The sequence below is a fragment of the Hordeum vulgare genome, chromosome 7H (genome assembly GCF_904849725.1).
Source record: "Hordeum vulgare subsp. vulgare chromosome 7H, MorexV3_pseudomolecules_assembly, whole genome shotgun sequence".
NCBI lineage: Eukaryota > Viridiplantae > Streptophyta > Magnoliopsida > Poales > Poaceae > Hordeum > Hordeum vulgare.
The window spans coordinates 53,001,713-53,015,808 of record NC_058524.1 but is presented as its reverse complement, the minus strand read 5'-3'; the positions used below and the strand labels follow the sequence as shown (position 1 = coordinate 53,015,808).

Sequence of the window (14,096 nt, the reverse complement as noted above, 5' to 3'; positions counted from 1 at the left end):
TGAGTCCCCTGCCATGCGCCTCTTGCAAGAGCAATAAACACAGAAGAAGATTGGGAACACAAAGCTTGTTAGCACGCATAAGATATCCATCCTTCATAAAGTATCTGTTCAAACAATTGTTAGTTTCGCATTTGGCATAAGGAAGTGCAAAGAATGTACCATGTTCAAAAGGTTCTTTTATGTGCTCAAATCCAATAACATTTAGCTCAAGTTGAGTAACTAGAATGCATTTCTGGAAAAGAGCATTGGTCACTACGCTTTCTTTACCTTCAATGTATTTTGATGATGTAAGGAAAAGACTCTATGAATTCACTTCATTTAACATGTCATTTATTCAATTTAGTTTATCCCTTGAGGTACTTGAGAGTTTCATGATTGATGTGAATTACAAATTCTCTATGCCGGAGCTGATGCTCCCAAACATGCAAAACACCCACTAAGGAGTACAACTATTTATCATATATGGGGTAGTTTAATTGAGCGATCGAGAGTTTCTTACTAAAGTATGCAATGAGTCGCTTCTCTCGCATTAACATGCCACATATGCCATTACCACTAGTGTCACAATGCACTTCAAAAGTTTTATCAAAATTGGGTAATGCAAGAGCATGTGTTAGCAAATGTGTAAGCTCACTAAATAAGGCATCCTTTGAGGGTCCCCATATGAAGGGTGGAATCTTCTTACTCACGGAACGTAATGGTGCTAAATGTTTGAAAATCGATGATAAAAACTGGTTGATGCAAGGAAACTACGCACTTCATTCAAGTATTTTAGTTGGGGCCACGTTTCGATAACGTCAATTTTGGTCTCATCGACTTCGACACCCTAAGAAGAAACTGCAAAGCCCAAGAAAACAAGTTTGTTTACACATGTTTGCATAAAATTTCTCTTTTCTTAGAACTTGCAAGACTTATCTAAGATGGTTCAAATAGCCATCAAGAGTTTTGCTTAAAATGAGAATATCATCAAAGTAGACAACAACACAATAACCTATGAGATGTCTAAGAACGTAATGCATCACTCTCGTATATAAAGGTATTTGGAGCTTCAGATAAACCCAAAGGCATTACTAGCCACTCATAAAGACCGAACTTTGTTTCAAAAGTGATTTTCCACTCATCACCCTCTTGCATGCGTATTTGGTAGTAACCACTCTTGAGGTTAACTTTTGAGAATATGGTGGCACCACTTGGTTGATCTAGCATGTCATCAAGGCATGGAATGGGGTGTCGAAACCGAACGATGGTAGCATTTATGGAATGACAATCGAAACACATACACCAACTACCATCTTTCTTAGGCACAAGGATAATCGGAAACGTACAAGGTCTAAGGCTCTCACATACGTACCCATTTGCAAGAAAGTGGTCAATGAAAAGGAGGAAGACCCCCGGCCTCTGCATCTGAATGATGCATGCGTCCATATTATTAAAATGAAATATCGCACAAAAAGTTTGTGATACATAAATTGCTCTGAGAAAAGCCAAAGTAGGATAAAAATAAATCTGCCATAACCGGCAAAAATAGTACTAGATGACTATACACCTAGTCTATTATTGGACCAGCATTCAAATCGAATGTAAATAACCCATGCTACCGTCTCCCAATGGTTGCATCCAATATCCATATGCTTTTTGGCTTTCGCGTGGCTGAGTAACGACCATGTACGGGTTCAATACGTGGCTCTATATATGAACTGCAAAACATTTATGAGAGGTTGCATGTTAAGAAGGTGGTCAACTTGCCTTTGAATTTCTTTGGTCCCCTCAGGGTTGACGTCATAGGGTGCTCGGTTCGGCAAAGGTGCGCCAGAATGAGGTTAATGTGGTGCTCGGTTCCACGGAGACGAGGTAGTCCCAGAGGTATCTTGTCAGGGAACATGTCTGCAAATTCCTCCAGTAGACTGGACAAACCAAGAGGAAGATGGAGGGAACGATATATAGGCACGAAAGTACAAAGTGGGGAACGATATATGGGCTTTCACTCACATCCCTCAAATCTATTTTGGTGAATAATAACACTAATATCATGATATCAGGAGTCGGTTGGCTACGCACTGGTAATAATAACACAAAAGTACAAAGTGGGGAACGATAGACGGGCTCTGCGTCTCGCACTCACCATCATGGTCTCCGAGCTGGGACACGCGGACAACCTCTCAGGCGTCCTCAATTGGATACAGAAGGAGGATGCCCCCTAGAGGCCGCCCACAACTAATTCTTCGTGTATCGCTTAGCCAAGCATGACCTGGTGGACTGTGGTGAGGTCGAAGCCCTCACCAACGTCCGGTGACAAGCTATGTAAAAGGTGTCATGATATGTGTCGCGTCCAAGACAACGGTCACTCGCGAACACGACCAAGACTCCTCCCTTTCCCTAGGAGCAGTGTTGCGGCATGCATACACGAGGGAACTTCTACACCCACCCCCCCTATGGCAACTCAAGTTGTGGGCGTGGGAGGTGAATGTCATGCTCACACGCATCAAAGTGTATCAGCCACTCATATGGTTGGACACCGGGGTCGACTTCAACATCGAAAATCATCCCAAGAGCATGACAGGGATGGGCCAGTTGTCGTTGGTGATTTAGCGGATGATCTGCAACAACAATGTCACCAACATGTTGTGGATGGGGGCACGGACCTCAACATCCTCTCTCTTCCATCATCTTCAAGAAGATGCAGGCGCCCCCTCGCAGCCAACGACCGACAAAGCCTTTCTCTGGTGTCACCTTGGGACTCGTCAAGCCGCTTTGGCAGGTGTCCTTGATAGTCACCTTCGCCACAAAGGACATATTACAGAAGAAGAGCATCATCTTTGACGTCGACGAGTTCAATCTCCCATACAATGGCATCCTAGGGCATAAAAATAGAAGTTTTCAAAAACATTAATAATGTATTTGGAAATAATATTTCTGATGTGTACAAAAAAAGTAAAAAATATAGAAATACAAAAAATATAAGTTTCAAAAATGTTAATCGTGTATTTGGAAAATATTAAAGATGTATACAAAAAATGTTACTAATCTATAAAAAGGTACAACGTGTAAGGAAAAGTAGACAGAAAAAAACTCATAACCTATTTTGAATGGACATTCTGATTATTCTAAGTTCATGAAAAGTGTGTATCGAATTTTTGGAATTTCATTCCTAGATTTGGGAAGTTCATAAAAATTAATACATGTTGATAGTATAAGGCTTTCTAAATGTGTTCTCGAATTCTGGAAGTTCGTAAAAAAAACCTGAAATTTCATTGTCAAAGTGTTGAATTATAGGAAGTCCCATAAAAATTAGTAGAAAGTTTCATCTTGGAATGTGTTTACAACGGCATGCTCGACCGATTTTCTTCTAAAAGGGAAAGTAGGAAGAGGTTTCGAACATCATTCTTCCCTCATGGTTCATCGAAAAGGGAAAGTATAGTATCAGGGTCGGCCCAAACCATATGCTCTCCTTGAAACATGTTATTGTGATTAAAAAATGTTGATGTCACACCATACAAAAAAATGTAAACAGAGATGATAAAGTTTGTTATCTTTGTTTTTTATTTATTTACAATCAAAACAATTTGAATACATTGTTGGAAAATATTTGTGTGAGCATCTTTTAAAATAAGTTCACAGTACAAAAGGTAACTGTGAAACACAAGGAAAACTACAAACAAACATATAAAAATGATTATATTTTTTTAGAAAAGGAGGTTCAACCCCCGGCCTCTGCATCAATCGATGCATACAGTCATTTTATTAATTATTCCACAAAGGTTTGACAAGATCATACATCAAGCCACCCGAAGCCGTCACTCACACCTACAAACATGGTAATGTTGAGTGCTCTCACTCTCCATATCAAAAACCGTTGTCATCACCCATACATCCTTATAACGTATCGGAACAACAAACGGTGCAACAAACCTAAATCGTATACCACTTGCACATGTTTTAGAAGCCGCCATCATCATCAAACCACTGTCCCATCTTCAGGAGAGAGATCTGTATCACCCTTGCCAGTCTGTCCATCCGTCGATGCCACCACGGCGCCCAACGGCGCCACCGTCCTGCGCTCGTCCATCCTGACATGAAGGCTTCGAAAGATCTGTTGTGCGTAGCACCTGCCGAGCACGCATGACACAGCGTAGCACCTGTCGGTCAGGCATGACTTGACGTCTCCACCGAAGCTCCGATCAAGACGAAGTCGCTCCACCGCCTTCCTATGTCATCCAGCGCTGCTCCAGAAATGATGCTCCCAAGAGAGGCACGACACCGTAGTGCCACCATCGTCCGATCTGACGATCAGATCTTAGGGTTTCCCCCTGAGCATCACGAGTGGATCAACAGTAGTTACACGACGATGCCTTCATCAAGGTAACGACACAGAACGCCGCCATCGTTTGCCATCGGTTCGGTTTTCACCGGCAACTATGTCTTCCCGACTCGCGGCCGGGACTGGATGACGGATCGCAAGATCCAACCACCCAGCCTCAGGCCAACCACCTCCGACGAAGCAGATGACTGCCACTTTGCCCGAGGCAGGGACGACCGCCGCCGCTGTCGACACAGCCATCGCCGTCGCGCGTGCAGGGGTGCATACAGTCATTTTAGTATGAGTACCAAGATAAACATGCTACTCATAAATTTTTTAAATGAGTATCAAGATTTTTTTGATGAGTGATTTCATCACACGTCAAACTTGATCCTCAATAAATGGAAGAAAACTCCCTGTGCATAACCTGTCAATTCTAGAAATTGAACCTCATGCGCAACCACTGAGCTAAGGCTCTCTTTACAAAAAAATAACTATAAAATCAAAAGGGGGTAAAACTCAAATTGGTTCAAAATACGATGCATGAACCAGAAACAAAATTGGAATTCGTGGACGACAAGAATATGGGACTCGGGCTTGAGCCGTCAGTTTTTTGACACAAAGAAGGAAGGCCGACTAAAAGTAATGCTACATCTACAAAAGCTTACTTAAACATTTTACGTACAGACTGATGTATAGGATTGTGATTGGTAATTGGGGATGAGGGGCCCACCTCCATTGAAAATCAGGGGGAAGAAGGATTAGTTTGGAAGGTTAAGTAAGCTTTTGTAAGTCTTTATAGGTCTAGCATTATTGGCCGACTAATGCAGGCACGATCGCTATCGCCATAAGAAGAGAGGCACCAAACAAACCAAGCCATGAATCAATCCATCGAGCCAACACCAACACCAGCACCAATCGATTCGATCATAAACAAGCCAGCGAAACATGGGTTCGTAACGATCGATGGCAGTCATGGCGAGCGGCAGATGGAAGGATCTCGCGGCGGCGACGATCGCTCTAGCCGTGCTGCTGGTGCTCTTCTTGCCTAGCACCGCCCTCGCCGTCCCCAGCATCGACGCCACGCGGACGCGCCACCTGCCGCTGCGACAGGGACTGCTGCGCGGCCCGGAGAGCGTCGCCTTCGACGCCAAAGGTCAGGGTCCATATGTTGGCTTTTGAACGTGCGTATGCTGCCGTACAGGCGTGCCTACGCGATTCTTGCTTCGGCCGGCTACTTGACGGAACTTGCGTAACTAGCGACATGAATAAAACTGATCGATGGATTTGATGGCTAAAGGCCCGTGTCGAGCCTTTGCTTTGTATTGCTTTTCGTTTTTTCTTAGTGTTACAAGCAACACCCCTAGGGTGTCTTTTATACACGTCCACAAGGGACTATGGAAATAGACTAGGACTAGGAATCCTAATACTACTAGGACTCGGTTTGGCTTTCTTTCCTAATCCTACAGAAACAACATGATTAACTTCTACATTCACCTCCTTAATCTTGTTGCTTGACTTTACTTCTTGCACTTCAACTTTCCTCCTCATATCGATGAACTTCTGTCGACCGAGGGACTTGGTGAAAATATCGGCAAGTTGGTCTTTCGTGTTCACATGTTGAACCTCGATCAACCCTTCTTCAATGCACTCCCGGATATGGTGGAACCGGGTATCTATGTGCTTGCTCCTTTCGTGATGAACCGGATTTTTGCACAACGAGATTGCAACTTGGTTATTGATCTTCAGTGACACCTTCTGCACCTCCCGCTTTGCAAGAATAGCTAGGTGTCTTCTCAGCCACACTGCTTGACAAGACGCCGTGCTTGCCGCTATGTATTCTGCCTCGCAGGAAGACAGTGCCACCACCTTTTGCTTTTGAGAATTCTAGCTAATCGGATTCGGGCCAAGGTAGAAAACCATGCCCGTTGTGCTCTTTCGGTCATCAACATCACCTGCCATGTCACTATCTGAATATCCACGAAGGATCAATCCTTCCTTTCCCTTTCTGTACGTGCAACCAAGATTAATGGTGCCTTTCACATAGCGCAAGATTTGATTAACCGCGCTCATGTGCTCAGTTGTCGGATTCTCCATGAAACGACTCACGATCCCGACTGAATAAGCCAAGTCAGGTCGAGTATGCACCAAATATCTTAGGCTTCCCACAACGCTTTGATACATTGTGGTGTCCACGGCGGATTTGAGCTACGCTTGCTCAACTTGTGACGTTGGTCCATTGGAACTTGTGTCTCGTAGCAATCTGACATGCCACACTTTTCCAATAACTTGACCTCATAAGCCGATTGACATAGGGAAATCTCTCCGGAGCTTGGCTTCACTTCGATGCCCAAGTAATAGTTGAGTAATCCCAGATCGCTCATGCTAAACTTGTTCTTCATTTGCGCCTTGAAACGTTCCATTTCTTGTACGCTATCTCCGGTGATAATTAGATCATCGACATAAACTCCAACTAGCAGGTTTGAGCCTTTGGAGTTCTTTGTATAGACTGCGTGCTCGAGGGGACATCTCTTGAACCCGAGCGAGACCAAACTTCAGTCTAACTTTGAGTTCCAAGATCTTGGCACTTGCTTCAACCCGTAAAATGCTTTATTGAGCTTGTAAACTTTCCCTTCTTCGCCTTTCTTCTCGTAGCCGAGGGGTTGTTCCACGTACACTTCTTCTGTGAGATCACCGTTGAGGAAAGCGGATTTAACATCCATATGATGAACCTTCCAATCCTCGTGTGCTGCCAAAGCTAGAAGCACTCTCACTGTCTCGAGTCGAGCAACTGGTGCAAACACCTCATCATAGTCAACTCCTTGACGTTGTACGTAGCCCTTTGCAACGAGTCTTGCCTTGTACTTCACAATGGCACCTTCCGTGTCCTTCTTTAACTTGTAAACCCACTTCAAATCAATCGCCTTTTGGTTCGAAGGTTGGGTTAGCAAAGTCCACGTGCCATTGCTCTCAATCGCCTTCATCTCCTCATCCATGGCGTGCGTCCAGCTAGGACTTTTTCTTGCCTCTACGAAGTTCGTTGGCTCCTCAACTCCGAACAGACATAGTCCGGAGTACTCGAGCGTAACTGGCTTTGTGTACTTGTAGACTTTCTTGAGGGTCTTGTAGCGACGAGGCCCAGAGGAATCCGTTGTGGCTTGCGAAGGAGGCGACACAAATTGTGTCAGTGTTGATGCACTTGAGGAAGATGGTTGAGACCCGGGCGTGTCATCGGCATCTGTGTCGTCGGCGTAGTCGTCGTGACCGTGACCATCATCTTGATTGTCGTCGTCACTATGCGCCTCGTTGTCGATGTTGTTGTCGAGATCTCTGCCCGTGTCGTGCGCGTCGTTGTCGCTATCTCCTTGCGACCTATGCACGTTGTCGTCGGTGTCGGCACCATGATGATCACTACCATTGTGGTCACCTTGGTTGGCCGTCTTGCCAACCACTTGGACATCCTCCCCTACATCATCATCAGTTGGAAATTCAACCATGAATATGTTACCGTTTGGAGCATCGTCAGTTGCGGCGCTCCAATTCCACGCTTGGTTTTCTTCAAACACGACGTCGCGTGAAATCCGTAGACGCTTGGTTTGTGGATCGTAGAAGCGGTATGCCTTGGTGCCGAAACTCCTCTCGTATCCGATGAACACCATCTTGGTGCTACGATCGGCAAGCTTTGAGAGGTGCGGCTCCGTCGTCTTCACATGTGCCACGCACCCGAACGTCCGTAGATGAGACACATTCGGCTTACGTCCGTAAATTGCTTCATACGAGTCTTGCCGATCACCGCCTTCGTTGGAGCCCGGTTGAGAAGATAGACCACCGTCGAGACAGCTTCTCCCCAAAAAGTCCCCGGCAGGTTCTTGCTCTTGAGTAAACTCCTTGACATGTCAACGACAGTTCGATTGCGCCTTTCAACGACCCCGTTTTGCTGCGGCTTGTAAGGTGCCGTGAGGAACCTTTTTATGCCAATCTTCTCGCGGTAGTCGTTGAACTCGTTCGACGTAAACTCTCCGCCACGATCTGTCCGTAGAGCGCGAACCTTCAACTTGTGTTCCATCTCCGTTGCAGCCTTCAGCTTCTTGAACGCTTCAAATGCCTCATCTTTAGATCTTAGGAGAATGACCCACATATATCTCGAGTAGTCGTCTACCACAAGGAAGAAATACTTCTTTCCCGCGTGAGTTGCCGGGGTGATAGGGCCACATAGATCACCATGGAGCAGCTCGAGTGCATCACTTGCACGATAGGTAGACTGAGCAGGGAACGGCCTGCGGTGCTATTTTCCAACCAAGCACCCGTCACATACTCGATCAACATGGCCGATAACTGGCATCCCGGATACCATCTCCATCTTTGACATCTTCTTCAAGGCGTAGAAGTTAACGTGTCCAAATCTAGCATGCCATAACCACAAATCATCATCACTCTTGGCAAGCCAACACTCCGGTTGAGATTGATCAAGGTTGAGGATATAGAGTCTATTCCGTGTGCGATTAACACGAGCTAGCATGTTTCGGAGGTTGTCGAAGATCGTCATCACTCCGTTCTCGATATTCACCTTGCATCCATTCTCGTCAAGCTTCCCAATAGAGATATGTTGTTGCGAAGTCGTGGGATGTAGTACACTCCGGTGAGTATGCGATGTTCGCCTGTGAGACCCTCGAAGAGGACAGATCCTTGCCCGCAAATCTCCACAGCTGAACCATCACTGAACTTGACCGAGCCTTCAACATCGTATTCCAGCTCGAGGAATTTCTCCTTGCACCCCGTCATGTGGTTACTGGCACCCGTGTCGAGATACCACGACACGTTCTGATCACCGGATAACTTCGGTGTCACTTTCTTCTCATGAAGTAGCACCTTCCGGCTTGGTTTCACAACCATCGTTTCAGCGAGATCACAAACTTCGGCCATCAGAAGACCTGGACCTTCGTCTTCCTGCTTTGCCAAATTTTCCTTGATCTCCCGCTTGTTAGGCTTCGGACAATCCTTTGCAAAGCGACCCATCTCATTGCAGTTATAGCACTTAACCTCGGATAAATCCAAGTTTCGTGGCTTCCGCCCTTTAGATTGGTCTGCCTTACCACGACCTTGTGGCTTGCCTTTTCCTTTGCCTTTTCTGGTTTGTCCGTCGCGCTTCACGTTGCTTGAGCCTTCGCCACCATCACGCCTTCCTTTGCTACTTGGGGCCTCCCAATCTGCGCGTGAGTACATAAGTTGGTCACTACCTCCTCCTTTGCCTTTCCGACAGCCACGAGCATTCTCTTCCCATGTCCGCAGGCGTCCGATCGCCTCCGTTATGGTCATGTCGTCGATGTCGTAAAGCTGCTCGAGCGTGCCGATGATGTACGTGAATTTATCAGTCACCGAACTGAAAATTTTCTCCACAATCTCGGTCTCATCGAGCTTTGCACCAAGCGCGCGGATCTCTCCCACCAAAGTAGTAAGACGCATGGCATAGTGGTTCACCAATTCAGTTTCCTCCATCTGCAACTTGTGAAATTGGCGCTTCAGCACTTGTGCCCGAGCCTTGGTGACGCGATCTTCTCCGATCCTCATCTCCTTGAGTGCGTTCTATGCCTCTCTTGCCGTCTCGAACTCCGCCAATGTCATCAGCACGGAATCTGGCACGGACTAGGCTATGGAGGCCATGGCACCTTCGTCGGACTCGTCATCGACGTCGTCGTCCGTGATTGCCTGCCACACTCGGAGGGTTCGAAGAATAATCTTCATCCTCATCGCCCACACGCCATAGTTGGTGTCGGTGAGCATAGGGTACTGGATGGGGATGTTGCGATGCGCCTGGACGTTGGCGCCGCTCGTTCCTCCACCACTGGTTGCTGACTTGACGCCCTTCTTCACCTTGTCGTCGTTCTTGTTCGCCTTGGCACCGCCCTTGCCGGACTTGACCAACTCAGCGCCGCTGTCCGTCATCGTAGATCGTAGATCGTCGAGGCTCTAGATACCAATTGTTGGCTTTTGAACGTGCGTATGCAGCCGTATAGGCGTGCCTACGCGATTCTTGCTTCAGTCGGCTACTTGACGGAACTTGCGTAACTAGCGACACGAATAAAACTGATCGATGGATTTGATGGCTAAAGGCCCGTGTCGAGCCTTTGCTTTGTATTGCTTTTCATTTTTTCTTGGTGTTACAAGCAACACCCCTAGGGTGTCTTTTATACACGTCCACAAGGGACTATGGAAATATACTAGGACTAGGAATCCTAATACTACTAGGACTCGGTTTGGCTTTCTTCCCTAATCCTACAGAAACAACATGATTAACTTCTACACCATACAGCAGCGTCTCCGATGGCCGCGTGCTCAAGTGGAATGGCGACGCCCTTGGCTGGTCGACGTAGAGCTACGGCCCCGGCTACAGCAGCAAGGCATGCACGGCATCCATCCTTCTCCCAGAGACGGCCACCGAAAGCCACTGCGGACGCCAGCTCGGTCTGCGCTTCCACCTCTAAGTCTGGCTACCTCTACGTGGTCGACGCCTACAAGGGGCTCATGCGGGTCGCACCGGGCGGCGGGGAGGCCACAGTGCTCGTCACGGAGGTCGACGGCGTACCTCTCCGCTTCACCAACGGGATGGACATCGACCAGGTGACCGGCGAGGTCTACTTCACGGACAGCTCCAGGAACTATGACAGGTCACAACATGAGATGGTCACAAGAACCGGAGACTCGACGGGCCGCCTTATTAGGTACGACCCACGGACAGGAAAGGCGGTAGTCCTCCAGGACGACATCACTTATCCCAATGGTCTTGCCATAGCGCTGATCGGACACACCTCGTCATCTCATCGACCGGGCCATGTAAGCTATTAAGGTACTGGATCAAGGGCTCCAAGGCAGGAACGATGGAGATATTCGTCGATCTTCCGGGCTATCCTGACAACATTAGGCCCGACAAGAAAGGAGGATATTGGGTGGCGCTACACCGTGAAAAGGCTGAGCTCCCGTTTGGCGTCGATAGCCACCTCCTCGCATTGAGGATCGATTCCGAGGGTCAAATAATCGAGGAGATGAGAGGACCCAAGAGCGTGCGGCCGACCGAGGTTGTGGAGAGGAAAGGTGGCCGATTATTCATGGGGTCCGTAGAGCTTCCTTATGTAGCGGTCGTCACACGCAAATAGATGGATCAATTATTAGACACTAGCACAAATGTTCGTGCGTTGCAACGGGTAGTTAAGATTTCTTGCATTAAACGCTATCATTTTAACTGAATTTTTGTTCTGACTTGTCATATTAACGGTGTGCATCTATGACCATACTCAGACATCATCGTCGTAGTGTCGTTCGGCACTGAGGAGGCTGCATTTATAAATTGAGGCTGCGTTTATAAATTGAGTATATTTAAAAAGCATATATGTATAGCCATCACATGTAATAGATGAAACCTAAAAAAATTCAACGATTAACATTCATTACTATCATGAATAATATTTATGATTTTTTTTAAATAAACCTTCCTGTACTAATGATGTTCATCAATTTTATATATGCATTTACATCCTATAAAAACTATTTGTGTATTCAGTAAAAAAAAGTATAGTTTGTTGATAAAAACGCGCGTGGATTCTATCAAGAAAAGACACGTACTTAAAGTCTAATTAGGTCATGAAATATGTGCAAAGTGAGAACCCAGTGCAAGTACATCATGCCCAAGGATTATAACATTTCCCAAATATTAACGTTAAGTTTACATGTTATAATACACATCGTCGATATGAAATAAAGATAAATATTGATTAACATTTAAAATAACAACATATTCAAACTCTACACATTTTTCTAATCAGATTTCGTATATAACATGTTTAAATTGGATTCACGGTTTAAAAGATATTGTTATTTGAAAATATATATTTATTTTAAATAGACTTCCGAGTTATTAACGCATATGTTAGGGGTGTTTATGTAAAAGTATAAAAAATAATTCGTTTCCAGTGAAAGATAGACTGCGGGTTATTTATCGTAAAAGTTAGGGCTTTTCTGTAAAATGCGGACAAAACGGATTGCGGGTTGATTCCATGAAAACAGAAGGGTCTTTTTGCAAAACTATAAAAAAAAGTTCGTTTTTATCACTTATATCCGGACTGCGGGTTGATTTAGGAAAAACGCAGGGGATTTTATGTAAAATGACCGACAACGTACAACGGAAGTGATGCGTACTTTATTATTAGGGAGAGATATGTAAATTAAGGCTTTTAATGGTATTTGGTTGTTTTTTTACTCTCACTAGGTTATCATTTTGTCGTATTTTAATTGTGAAGTCTATTTTGTTAAGTCGAGCTTTTTATTGGACAATGATCATGTAATTTTTTTCACTATAATGTATCAAACTATCTTTTATATATTAAGCATTATATGAAAGTACAGTCGTGGGTTGCAAAGAGCCAAAGACACAAAAGGCACTAGCATTGTTGTGAAATAAATTCTTCACAAATACTAAGACGGTCCAGAGTGGAGTACAAGTTAATACTAACGAAACCAAATACAAAAGGAAACAAATTTGTTAAGAGAGATCAACTGCGGCGAACTGAAATCAAATAAGTGTCTGCCAGCAAATGGAAGAACAGCCTTTTAGAAAGTGTTCTGGAAGACCTGAAGGCTGGAGGCCCAAAGCCAAATTGAGCTACTTAATGCAGCCAACTTGAAAATCGACAAGCACCTGAGAGTAGTGTAAAGATCAGCCAGGATGATCAGGAAATCCAGCATAATTCACTTGCTTGACCCTTGGATGAAAAGCTAAGAACTCAGCAATCTTCTGGGCATTATCCTACGAATAATGAAGTCAACATCAGCCTCAAACATCGAAAAGACTACAAACATTAAACATCTATAACAAATGAAATGAACCAAACCTATACAAAGTTGCTAGCATCATTTTATGATGCCCTCCAAAACTTTCAGTAACCAGCATGTACTTCAGCATACAAGTTATTGTATCACAAGAAAGTTTCACCTGTTGCTTCTTCTTTGTTTTGAAACGAGGCAAAAGATTTACCATTTTCATTGATTAAGAAGAAGAGAATTGCCCGGTTAATTGGTAGAAAACCGGGATAAAACAGATACAATACACAAACCATATGACATGGGCACCACCGGTCAACCTGGCCACCGACATGGGACCTCAAGCTGCAAAGAAGAAAGACACCCGCCACAGAGTCGCAAGCGTCATCGTCATCACTGGTTGCCTCGAACGAGCGAATCCGACTTCACCATCGAGCTCCAACATCGAAGCCACCCCGCAAACAGCAGCAAAGAAACCACGACAACGCATGCCACTGGATGACCACACGCGCGAGTAGCCGTCAGCTCCGACCTTGACGACGAGTATCGCAAGGGAAATATGCAGGACTTGCACCGACCGTGCCCTTCACAAAGGACCACCAAGCGCCCGTCATCGTCACCGCCTGGACTTGCTCCGCCGCAGCTCCGACTTCAAGCAACCAAGCAACCCACTGAAGACCACATCGGACACGCCGGAAAGAACCGACTACCAAAGCTCACGCTGCGACCCGAGCTCCTCACAACGCCATCATCGTTGCCAAGCAGTAACCAGCGCCCCACCTTAGCAAAACATGCGGCGAATCCGACTTCACCATCGAGCTCCAACATCGAGACTCGTCGGGCCGCCTAATGAGGTACGACCCGCAGACGGGAACGGCGGTCGTGCTTCAGGACGACATCACGTATCCCAATGGTCTTGCCATCAGCGCTGATTGGACACACCTTGTCATCTCATCGACCGGGCCATGTAAGCTATTAAGGTACTGGA

The 14,096-nt window shown here is 45.7% G+C and overlaps 1 pseudogene; it reads left to right on the top strand.

Annotated features, from left to right (window-relative positions):
- Window positions 1-5,272: 5,272 nt before the first annotated feature.
- Window positions 5,273-11,448, top strand: LOC123413663 (annotated as a pseudogene).
- Window positions 11,449-14,096: the final 2,648 nt, after the last annotated feature.